At 36.6% G+C, this 13,072-nt stretch overlaps 1 long non-coding RNA gene across 1 annotated transcript in view; it reads left to right on the top strand.

Annotated features, from left to right (window-relative positions):
- LOC123582261 overlaps positions 1–13,072 on the top strand; it is a 52,527-nt gene that overhangs the window by 12,343 nt on the left and 27,112 nt on the right. Inside the window, exon 2 of the long non-coding RNA XR_006704289.1 lies at positions 4,333–4,468. This is a non-coding gene — a long non-coding RNA (uncharacterized LOC123582261). The remainder of the gene's footprint in view (positions 1–4,332; positions 4,469–13,072) is intronic.

Genomic DNA, 13,072 nt, shown 5'->3' on the forward strand with positions numbered 1-13,072 from the left:
CTAGTTTGTCAGGTATAAGTATTGCTACGCCAGCTCTCTTTTGACATCCACTTGCATGATGTATTTCTATTCCCTCACTTTTAATCTGCAGGTGTATTTAGGTCTAAAATGAGTCTCTTGTAGGCAGCATATTGATGGGTCTTTTTGTTTTTAATCCATTTTGTCACCCTAGGTCTTTTAATTGGAATATTTAGTCTATTTGCATTCATAGTAATTATTCATAGATATGTATTTATTGACATTTGATTACTCATTTTGTGGTTTCTGAGGATTTTTCACGGATCATCTCCTATCTTTCTCTCTTTCATGGTTTGCTGGATTTCTTTAATGATATATTTGAATTTCTTTCTCTTTATTCTTTGCATATTTATTGGTGGTTTTTTATTTTGTGGTTATATAACATCTATATATAGCAGTTTGTAGTAAGTTGATGGTCATTTAAGTTTGAGCCAATTCTTTACTCTTTTCCTTCAAAAATTTTAGGTATATAATGTGTCATATTACACCTTTTTATTCTGTGAGTTCGTTGACTCATTTTTTTAAAGAAATATTTATTTCTACTGTATTTGTGTTTCCTACCTTCACTGTCACTTTTGAACTTTGCTTTCCACTCAAAGTGTCCTTTTAAATGTTTCTTGTAGGGCTGGTTTAGTAGTCATGAACTCCTTTAGTTTTGTTCATTTGGGAAACTCTTGATCTCTCCTATTCTGAATGATAGCTTTGCTGGATAGAGTATTATAGGCTACAGATTTTTTTTCATTTTTCAACACTTTGAATGTATTATGCCAGTCTCTTCTGGCTTGGAAAGTTGCTGCTGAAAAATACCCTGATAAAGTTATAGGATTACCCTTGTATGTTACTGTCTTCTTTTGTCTTGCTGCTTAAAAAGTTTTTTTTTCTTTATCACTATATTTTCCCATTTTAATTACAATATGTCTTGGTGTGGATCTGCTTTTGTTGATTTTGTTGGAGGTTCTCTGTTCCTCCTGGATCTGGATATCTGTTTTTTTCCCAGATTAAGGAGGTTTCTTGCTATGATTTCTTCAAATAAATTTTCTTCTCCCTTTTCTCTTTTCTTCTTCTGGGACTCCTATAATATGAATGTTATTATGTTTGATGGAGTCACTAAGTTCCCTAAGTCTGTTCTCATTTTGCATGATTATTTTTTCTCTCTTTTGTTTAGCTTGATTGCTTTCCATTACTCTGTTTTCTAGGTCATTAATTTGTTCCTCTGCTTCTTCCAGCCTGCTGTTCATTGTATTAAGCATGTTTTTACTGCACTCTTCATCTCTGGTTCTTTTTTACCTCACTGATGTCTCCCACTCTTTTCTCAAGTCTATTGAGTATCTTTATGATTATCGCTTTAAGTACTCCATCAGGCATGTTACTTATATCTGTTTCACTTAGATCTCTGGCTATGGCCTTGTCCTTTTCTTTCATTTAGGATAAATTTCTCTATGTTCTCATTTTGTCTAAATCTCTGTGCCTGTTTCTCTGTGTTAGAAGAGTCAACTATATTGCCTGTTCTTGAGAGTAACAGCCTCATGAAGAAGAGGTCCTGTAGTGTCTTGCTATGTATTGTCCCTTATTCCCTAGAGCTTGGCACTTCCGGGAATGTCTCCAATGTGTACTGCATGTGCTCTGCTTTTGTGTCCTAGCTGCTTTATCCTTTGGGCTGGTCATTTGCAGAGGTTCTCCTTACCTGCTGTGAGCAGTGATGGGTTCCTGGCCTGACTGTGGTGCATTTTAACTAGGTGTGCTCTTGTCTGCTTATAAAATGAGACCTGTTGCCATGCTGTGGAAACTGAGGCTCCACAAAACTCTTAGGATGGGAGACACAGTGTTGGTAGGGCCTGTCTTCTGGGGGAGGGTCCCACTGTGTTGGGACTGAGGCAAGTGTGACTGGTTTCAAAGGAAGGTTCCAAAAGAGCATGGGGGTGTTTGGGCTTAGTGTAAGCAAGTGAAGTAGTAAGTGTGAGTGCTGTGCTGGTTCCTGTAGGTGGCCCTGTGGTTATGCTGAGGGACAGGCGAGGGAAATGGTGCCTGCTAGTTCCTTTGCTCTCAGAGGGATCTCTCCATGAATGCTGCCTCTCTGGCACACACTCCAAGATGAGCAAATAACCTTGCCACTCAGGTGTCCTTCAGATCACTATTTCTAAGTTGTGTATCCAGGGGCTGTTTGCCTTGCCTTTTCTCCAAGAGGAGCACCAATGCCTCTGGGCTCTCCTCAAGCCAAGCCTGCTGACCTTTAGGAACTACAATCTTTAAGCCCTGCTGGTGACAAGAACTCACAAAATTCAATCTGTCTAGCTTTCCAAGAGAATATCTATGGGGATTTGTTTTCCCCATGCACTCCCCTGTGTGTTCGTCTGAGGCTACCTCTCCACTGCAGTGTCACTCTCCATTTCTCTCCCACACCATGTCTCTGTACTTCCTACCTTCTTCAGTGTGGCCTCTTCTCTGCCTTTAGTTGTGGAGTTTGTTCTGCCAGTCTTCAGGTCAATTTCTGAGGTATTTAGGATGATTTGATAGTTATCTAGTTGTATTTGTGGGACAAGGTGAGCCTAGGGCCCTCCTATTCTGCTGCTATCTTCCCTTAAGGAAAAACTTGTGAAATGCTTCCTTGAGCAAAATTTTGAAATGTTTTATGCAGAAATGTATCAAAAGGGTGTTAGGCATACAGGAAAAAGAGGTAGTTAATGGCAGAAGAATCATTAAAAAAACTGAGATTTAGAGATCTCATAGATGAAAAATTAGAAACATTTTTTTTAATAGAGAGAAGATAGTTGGATTCTGGTTAAGGACTGTATGTGAGAGTACATACACTAACAATATCTGCTTAACCACAAGGAGCTCTATGTCTAGTTCTGCTTGATTATGAAATATTATCTAAAACTGGTGCTTTCTTCAGAACCAAATGCTTTTTAAGTATTTGACAAGATTGTTAGAGAAAGGGCTTGTATTTTAAGACTCCCAGAATTATTATTAAAAAGTTATTCCTTATAGATCTATTTAGTCCCTAAGAGGGTGTTACATTTTGTTATTTAATCCATGTATGAGTATTTTACTTCCAGGGCTCATCTGCTCTGACCAAATCCATAGAGAGGCTCATGATATAAAATAAGAATGCCATAATAATGTTTCAATTAGTAAGTGGATGCTTTATATCTTCTGTAAAATGGTAATTTTATAGTATAATGCTGGAAATATTTTTTAAACATTAACATTTATTAAATACTAATTTTATTACTATAAAGACAGATATGGTTAAAAATAGCCACTCACTTTTCCCACTCTGAAATATATATGCTAATTTATTTCCTTCTTTTAAAAGAACTAAGGGGGCATCTGGGTGGCTCTGTCGATTGAGCATCTGACCCTTGATTTTGGCTAGGTCATGATCTTGTGGTTCCATGGGTTCGTGCCCCACATCTGGCTCTGAGCTGTCAGCGCAGAGCCTGCTTGGGATTCTTTCTCTTCCCCTTTCTCTCTGCCCCTTCCCAATTTGTGCTGTTTCTGTCTCTCTCTCAAAATAAATAAATACTTAAAAAAAATAAAAGAACTGAGCACAAAGTATGAAGTGGGAAGTATTTAGGCATTTGACAAATATGACTTCTTGAAATATTCAGGTTATGTATGAACATGAGGAAACTTTCTAATAAAAGGGCAGTTTATTTGTTTGTTTCCAGTAGTATTTATGAAACAAAATATATAAATTCAATAATTTATCTAAGCTATCTATTTCAAAATGGAAAGCCAATACATTTGCTGTTTGATAGAGAAGAGAAGAAGTGGTGGGGAAAGGAGGAAGTGGAGTTAGACAGTATACACAAGGTCATCATGTTTGGGTTAGGAGTTGTGGTAGATTATAGAAATGACCACAGATTCTTCCCATTCCTGTAAACATGTCCCTTTGTAATGTCACCTTTCAAATCCTCTAACAAAAGTTGGTATCTACTCTGTCTTGAAGCTGGGTTGTCCACATGACTTTATTTGGCCAGTTGGACACTGCCAAATAAACGTGTTTGCCCTCTTGCTACATTTTAAGGGGGTTTACCCTCTTGCTACACTTGAAGCTCATAGATCACCCATATGCTGAAGGTATGAGAGGCTGTGTTGAGGAGACCCAAGGTGCCACAGCCAATAATCTGTCAGGATCTGGCCAACAGCCCAATAACCACCAGTCATGTAACTGAGGCCATCCTTGAACATCCAGCCAGCTTACCTGCCAGTTGATGAAAGAAGAAAGAGAGGCATTATATGTTGATGAAAGTGTTAAACAATTAATAGTATATACTATTTATACCTTTTTTGCTGGCCATTCTTCCTCAGAGGCCCATAGGCAACAGCCATGGTACCCATCTAGAATAGCCTGATCCTGAGCCCCACTTCCACAAGCTTGGCAGCAGCTATGTGACTCAACCAGATAGCACAGAAGATCTGAAGACCCAAGGCCCAGCAAGCCAAGGTAGGCCACATTGCCCTGTGCCTCGTTTCTGGGCCCATCCAGCCTATAGTGAGGTGAAGGCTGGCAGGGGCTTTGGTTTATGAGTTAAGGGTGGCTGGAATTCACAAGAAAGTGGCATGGACCATTAGGATCTCAGTGGATCCAAGAAGGTGGAACAAGTCCACAGAGTCTCTGCAGGCAAACATGTGGCCCCTGAAGGAGTACCACTCCAAAATCATTCTCTTACCCAAGAAGCCCTCAGCTCCCAAGAAGGGAGACAGCTCTGTTGAAAAACTCAAATTGGCCACCCAGCTGATAGGACCAGTCATGCCCATACAGAATGTCTACAAGAAGGAGAAGGCCAGAGTCATCTCAGAGAACTACAATGGTTCACCAGCATTTGCATGACTCATGCCAATGCCAAGCTCGTTGGCAAAAAAGACCAAGGAAGCTGAAAAACAGGATGTTGAAAAGGAAAAAGGAAAAAAATAAAATGCCATTGGCAACTTGTGATAAAAAGTACATATATATTTCTAGAACTGTATGCAGTTAACAGCACAACCTCAAAAATATAAAGCACACGTTGACAAAACCAAAAAGAAAAACAGGGAAAAAAGAAAAATCTACAATCATAAAAAAATTTTTTAACACACTGATAGGAAAAGTGAAGAATAAAAAAAATAAAATTTGAATATAACAATTATAAACTGACTTAATGGATATCTATAAAGCACTTATTCAGCAACTATAGGATATATCTTCCCAAACCTCCTCTTAGCAAAATTGACCTTGTGCTTGGCTGTAAAACGAGTCTCAACACACTTCAAGGATTAAAATCATATAAAGTATGTTCTTTTACATAGTGGAATCAAGTCAGAAATGAGAAATATAAAGATAAGTTTATTTTTTTCTAAATTTTTATAATGTTTATTTAATTTTTTAAGAGAGAGACTAAGTATGAGTGGGGGAGGGGCAGAGAGAGGGAGACACAGAATCTGAAACAGGCTCCAGGTTCTGAGCTGTCAGCACAGAGCCCAACGCGGGTCTTGAACCCACAAACTGAGAGATCATGACATGAACCAAAGTTGGATGTTTAACCGGCTGAGCCAATCAGGTGCCCCTAAAGATAAGTTTAAAATCCAATAGGATAAGGAATAAACCACAGTAGAAGTTAGGAAACATTTTAATTTAATAATATTGAAAACATTACATTTGAAAAATTGTCCAATGCAACTTAAACAACATGTCAAAAGAAATTTATAGTCTTACTTGCATATATATATTAGAAAAGAAGATCTGAAAATCCATGATCTATGTACCCATCCCAAGAAGTTAGAAAGAGACAGCAAATTAAACCTAGAAAAGAGAAGGAAGAGATGATAAAGACAAGAATAGAAAGTAATGGAACATTTTACAGAAAATCAGTAAAACCAGAAGTTAGTTCTTAGAAAACACTAATAAAATTAACAAATCCTTAGCAAAATCATCATGAAAAAAGAAAGTATTAAATACCAATATGAGGAATATCTCAACAAATTCTAAAGACATTTAAAAAATAGTAGGAGTTTAGCCATAGAGAATAGCTGATGCTAGACTTGTGCTCCTGCCATAAATAAGCAACTAGGAAATTGGGTATAATTTATGATGCTGCTATGTTTAGACATTGAACTATGGATAGCACAATACTGTGATCCTGGAGTGAAGAAATACAAACAAGGTGAACCCCATGATCACCCTGCTCTCTGACTGGAGACACTTTTCATATTGCAACATAGGAAACGGCAAACAGAGCAGAGCGCAGAGATCCCAACTGGGAGACCAAGATTAAAGTTCAGGGAGTCTAATAAGGCAGCTGGAATGGGTGGGGCAGAGTATATCAGGGAGAAGGGAAGTGTGCAAATAAATAGTTCCAGATGTCTGGTTCTTAAGTGTGTTGCTGAATGCTAAACTGAGCTTGAATAAAGTAAAACTTTACGGGGCAGGGTAAAGAACTACCAGGATGTTGTAAACTGAATAATTCCCATTGCTCACATAGGCTTGGGAGATGTTCAAATTCTGACTGGCTCAGTTAGCTCTTCGGAGTATTCTACCAAGCCTTCATGGAGGAAGTAATGCTAATTCTACACAATCTCTTCTAGAAAATAGAAGAGGGAACACTTCCTAACTCATTTTATGAGATTAGCATCATCCTAATACCAAAACCAGAGACCTCATAAGGAAAGAAATTTATAGACCAATAACCTTCATGAACATAGAGACAAGAATTCTCAACAGACATCGTTATGTATGGATCAAATTATAAGGAATTACAAAAAAAACCTAAAACTAATGATTGTCTTTAGCAAAACAGAATGCAAAGTCAGTTTACAAAAACTGCATGTGTGTGTGTATAAATAGGTAGATAGGCATACATAATACTTACATATGTAATACATGTGATGCATACACACACACACACACACACCCCACAGTGGAAAATAATATTTTTAAAATAATTTACAAGAGCATCAAACAATATGAAAGACTTGGAAATAAATTTAACAAAATATGTGAAAGACCTGTAAACAGAAAAGACATTAATTAAAGAAGTCCTAAATAAACAAGTACACCATTTTCGTGGATTAGAAAAATCAATATTTGTAAGATCTCAGTCCTTCTTAAATAGATTGATATTTCCAATACAATTCTAATGAAAATTCCAGCAGTCCTTTCCATGGAAATTGACAGATTGATTCTACAATGTGTGTGGAAATGCAAAGGATCTGGAATAGCCATATGATTTTGAAAATTAAGAACAAAGTTGAAGGACTTACAATATCCAATTTCCAGACTTTCTATGAAGCTGCAGTAAACAAGACAGAATGGAATTTGTGTAAAGATAGAATATAGATTAAGGATAGAGTAGAGAGTTAGAAATTGACTTATACATGTATGGTCCACTGCTGTTTGATGAAGGTGGCAAGGTAATTCAATTTGGGACAGGACAGTTTTTTCCAGGAAATGGGGCTAGAAACAGAATATCCAGGTGGAGAAAAAACAAATCTTGACCCTTAACTCATTTCATATGCAAAATTATCTAAAAATGGACCTAAACATCAGATATGAAATTGTAGACCTTTGAGAAGAAAACATGGAAGAATGTCTTCATGTTTTGGGATAGCCAAAGATTTCTTAGATAGAATACAAAATACATACAAGAAGAAATTAATAAATTGGCCTTCAAAATTTTTTCAAAAATTTTTACCAACACTGTTAAGGAAATGAAAAGGCAAACTACGGACTGTCAAATTATTTGCTATGCATATAACTAACAAGGATCTTATATTCAAGATGTATTAAGAACTGCATAACTCAATAAAAACAAAAAACCCAATAAAAATCAAGCAAAAATTTAAGAAAAAAATTTTAATGTTTATTTTTGAGAGAGAGCATGAGCGAGGGAGGGCAGAGAGAAAAGAAGACACGGAATCTGAAGCAGGCTCCAGGCTCTGAGCTGTCAGCACAGAGCCCAATGCGAGGCTCAAACTCATGAACCTCAAGATCATGACTTGAGCCAAAGTCAGATGCTTAACTGACTGAGCCACCGAGGTGCCCAAAAATTAAGCAAAATTTTAGACAGTTCATAAGAGAAGGTATGTGAATGACCAAAGAACACAGGAAAAGATGTTCAAAACCATTAGTCATTAAGGATATGCAAATTAAAATCACAATGAACTATCACTACACACCTACTAGAATGTCTAAAATTTAAAAGATTGGCAGGAGCAAGTCTTGGTGTAAATATGAAACTTTCATACATTGCTCTTGGGAATGTAAAATCACACAACCACCTTAAAAAATAGTTTGGCAGTTTAATATATAGTTAGACATTCTTTTAGTGTACAACTCGGCAAATCCATTTATAGGTATTTACCCAAAAGAAATGAGTATATGTTCTCACAAAGACTTGTACACAAACGATGATAGCCACTTTATTATAATAGCATAATAGCCAAAACCTGGAAACAACCCAGAACAAATTAAATATGGAATATTCAGGTAATGTAATCCTACTGAACAATTTAAAAAACCAAACTACTGATACATGAAACAACATGGATGAGCTCCAAAAACATGCTGAAAGAACAAAGCCAGACATAACATAGTATATATTGCATGATTGCTCTTCTAGAAAATTCTAACATGAACAAAAATCATCAATAATAGCAGAAATAAGATCAATGGTTATTGGTGACCTGGAGGTGAGGGTGTGGGTTGGTAGTGATTACAAATGGAAATGAATAAATATTGAATGTTTAACATTTAAACATTGAATTTAAATTTAATGTTAAATAAATGTTGTTTATTTCTCTTTATTTAATAAATTTAAACATTGTTTAACATTGAACATTTAAGAAAAGAAGGCTTTTAGGAAACACTTCTAAGGAAATTGAAAATTGAAAAGCTTTCCACAAAGAACCTACAGGCCTAGAGGGTCAATTTTTCCAAATATTTAAGGAAAAAATAAGATAAATCTTGCATTTCTTCTAGAGAATAGGATGTGAGAGAGTTCTTTCTAATTATTTTATGTCCTCAGCATTATTTTGATATCAACATCTCCAAAATCATTAAAGAGTAAACAAAACATGAAATAGAATAAAGAGTACAGAATAAGAAAGATGACACTTGTCACTTGTTTCATGTTAAATATTTCTTACTGCTGGGTAAATTTTTTTTAATTTTTAAAAAAATGTTTATTTGTGAGAGAAAGAGAGAGAGAGGGTGTGAGGAGTCAGGGAGGGGCAGAGAGAGGGAGACACAGAATCCAAAGCAGGTTCCAGGCTCTGAGCTGTCAGCACAGAGCCCATCTCAGGGCTCAAACCCATGAAGCACAAGATCATGACCTGAGCTGAAGTGAGATGCTTAACTGACTGAGCCACCCAGGCACCCCATTGCTGAGTAAATTTAATATCAATGTATATATGCCATGTGTGTATAGAATATAAGTACATATTCTATATGTGTATATATCCATATACTCATATATATATGGATATATATATATAGTCATGATGTCTAATTCAGAATATATGCACAAATCAATTCTATGTAGATCTTTTAAAAGATTAACAGATTTTATGTCGTAGCATAGTGTTTCCTATTTTAGTTTTCTACATTTTACAGAAAAATAGACAGTGTAGAGAATTCTCATATACTCCCTCTTCTCTGCTCACAGCTTCTCCTAGTTTTAACAGTTGGTCAACCAATATGGATATATTTTTTTTTTTCAACGTTTATTTATTTTTGGGACAGAGAGAGACAGAGCATGAACGGGGGAGGGGCAGAGAGAGGGAGACACAGAATCAGAAACAGGCTCCAGGCTCTGAGCCATCAGCCCCAGAGCCTGACGCGGGGCTCAAACTCACAGACCGCGAGATCGTGACCTGGCTGAAGTCGGACGCTTAACCGACTGCGCCACCCAGGCGCCCCAATATGGATATATTTTTTAAAACTAAAGTTCACAGTTTACATTAGGGTTCTTTTGATGCTGTACAGTTCTATGAGTTTTGTACATAAAGTCATGTATCCATCATTACATAATCGTACAGACTGGTTTCACTGCCCTAAAGTACCCTTGTGCTTCATCTATTAATCCCTCCCATCCCATTCCATGAATCTCTGGCAACCACTGATTATTTTTAAATTTTTATTTATTTTTTAAATTCTAGTATAATTATCATGCAATGTTATATTCATTTCAGGTATACAATATAGTGATTCAAAATTCTGCACATTACTCAGTGCTCATCACAATAAGTGTACCCTTAATCCCCTTCACCTGTTTCATCTGTCACCGCCGCCCCATCTCCCCTCTGGCAACCACCAGTTTGTACTCTACTTAGGAGTCTCTTTTGTTTGTTTGTTTAATTTGTTCATTTGTTTTGTTTCTTAAATTCCACAATGAAATCATATGGTATTTGTCTTTCTCTGACTTATTTCACTCAGCATTATTCACTCTAGATCCATCCTGTGGTGTTGCAAACGGCAAGATTTCATTCTTTTTTATGGCTGAGTAATATTGCGTATATGTTATACATATACATATACCACATCTTCTTTGTCCATTCATCTACCAATGAACATTTGGGTTGCTTCCATATCTATTGGGAATAGTGCTACACTAAGCATAGAGGCGCATATATCTTTTCAAATCAGTGTTATCATTTTCTTTGAATAAATACCCAGTGGTATAATTGCTGGATCATACGGTAATTCCATTTTTAATTCTTTGAAGAACCTTCATACTGTTTTCCACAGTGGCTGCACCAGTTTGCATTCCCCCCAACAGTGCATGAAGGTTCTCTCTTCTCCACATTCTCACCAACACTTTTTATCTCTTGTGTTTTTGATGTTAGCCATTCTGAGAGGTGTGAGGTGATATCTCATTGTGGTTTTGATTTGCATTTCCCTGGTGATGAGTGATGTTGAACATCTTTTTTATGTGTCTGTTGACCATCTGTATGTCTTCTTTGGGAAAAGGTCTGTTCTGCCCATATATAAATTGGATTATTTTGTGTTGTTATTGGGTTGTATAAGTTCTTTATATTTTTTGTATATTAACCCCTTATTGGATATATCATTTGCAAATATCTTCTTCCATTCCGTGGGCTTTTTCTTTGTTGATGGTTGCCTTCACTATGCAAAAGCTTTTTATTTTGATTTATTCCCAGTAGTTTAATTTTGCTTTTGTTTCTTTTGCCAAAGGCGACATGTGTAGAAAAACGTTTCTTTCTTTTTTAAAAAATGTTTATCTATTTTGGGAGAGAGAGTGAGAGAGACCTCAGGGGGGTGGGCAGAGAGAGGGAGAGAGACAGAATTCCAGGAAGGCTACGTACATGCTGTCAGCACAGAGCCCGATGCAGGGCTCATCTCACAAACCTTGAGACCATGACCTGACCAAAAATCAAGAGTCAGATGCTCAACGAACTAAGCCACCCAGAGGCCCTGAAATATGTTTCTAAGACTGATGTCAAGATTACTGCCTATGTTTTCTTCTAGGAATTTTATGGTTTCAGGTCTCACATTATGTCCTTAATCCATTTTGAGTTTATTTTTATGTATGGTGTAAGAAAGTGGTCCAGGGGCACCTGGGTGACTCAGTCGGTTAAGCATCCAGTTAAGCATCTGAGTCTTGATTTTGGTTCACATCATGATCTCAGGGTCATGAGATTGAGACCCTGCGTTGGGCTCCGTGCTGAGCATGGAGCCTGCTTAAGTTTCTCTCTCTCCCCATCTTTCTGCCCCTCCTGTGGTCGGTCTCTCTCTTTCTCTCTCTCAAAAAAACAAAAACAAAAACAAAAAAACATTAAAAAAAAAAAAAGAAAGTGGTCCAGTTTCATTCTTTTGCATGTAGCTGACATTTTTCCTGGCACCATTTCTTAATAAGACTGTCTTTTTCCCATTGTATACTCTTGCCTCCTTTGTTGTAGATTAACTGACCATACAGTCATGTGTTTATTTAGAGCTCTCTATTGATTTATGTGTCTATTTTTGTGCCAGTACCATACTGTTTTGATTACTATAGCTTTGTAATATTTCTTGAAATCTGAGATTGTGATACTTCCAGGTTTGTTCTTTAAGTTTGTTTTGCTATTTATGGTCTTCTGTGGTTCCATACAAATTTTAGGATTGTTTGTTCTAGTTCTGTGAAAAATGCTTTTGGTGTTTTGATAGAGATTGCATTAAATATATGGATTGCTTTGGGTAGTATGGATATAATATTGGTTTTTCTAATCTGTGAACATGGAATATCTTTCTACCTGTTTGTGTCATATTCAATTTCTTTCATCAGTGTTTTACGGTTTTCAGAGTTCAGATCTTTCTCTTCCCTGGTTAGGTTTATTTTTAGGGATTTTATTCTTTTTGGTGCAGCTGTAAATGGGATTGTATTCATAGACTGCTATATGCTTAGGATTATATATAAACCTCATAGTAACCACAAATAAAAAACCTATAATTGATATAAAAAAATAAAGAGAAAAAAATCCAGATATATCACTAAAGAAAGCCAGCAAACCATGAAAGAGAACAGGAGTAGAAAGGAACAGAGAAGAACTACAAAATCAATTGTAAACCAAGTAACAAAATGGCAAGATGTAAATGCCTACCAATAATTACTTTGAATGTAAATGGACTAAACACTCCAATCAAAAGACATAAGGTGGGGCACCTGGGTGGCTCTGTTGGTTAAGCATCTGACTCTTGATTTCTGCTCATGTCATGATCTCACAGTTTGTGAGTTCGAGCCTTGTGTCAGTCTCCATACTGACAATGCAGAGTCTGCTTAGGATCCTTTCTCTCTCTCTCCCTCTCTTTCTCTGCCCGTCTCTCTCAAATAAATAAATAAATAAATAAATAAATAAATAAATAGATAGACAGACAGACATAGGGCGACTGAATGGATATAAAAGCAAGACCCGACTGTATGCTGCCTACAAGAGACTCATTTTAGACCTAAAGACACCTGCAGATTGAAAGTGAGGGGATAGAGATACATCTATCATGCAAATGAATGCAAAAAGAAATCTGGGGTAGCAGTACTTACATAGAACAAAACAGAGTTTAAAACAAAGACCATAATAGGAG

This window comes from Leopardus geoffroyi, chromosome B3 (genome assembly GCF_018350155.1).
Source record: "Leopardus geoffroyi isolate Oge1 chromosome B3, O.geoffroyi_Oge1_pat1.0, whole genome shotgun sequence".
Taxonomy (NCBI): domain Eukaryota; kingdom Metazoa; phylum Chordata; class Mammalia; order Carnivora; family Felidae; genus Leopardus; species Leopardus geoffroyi.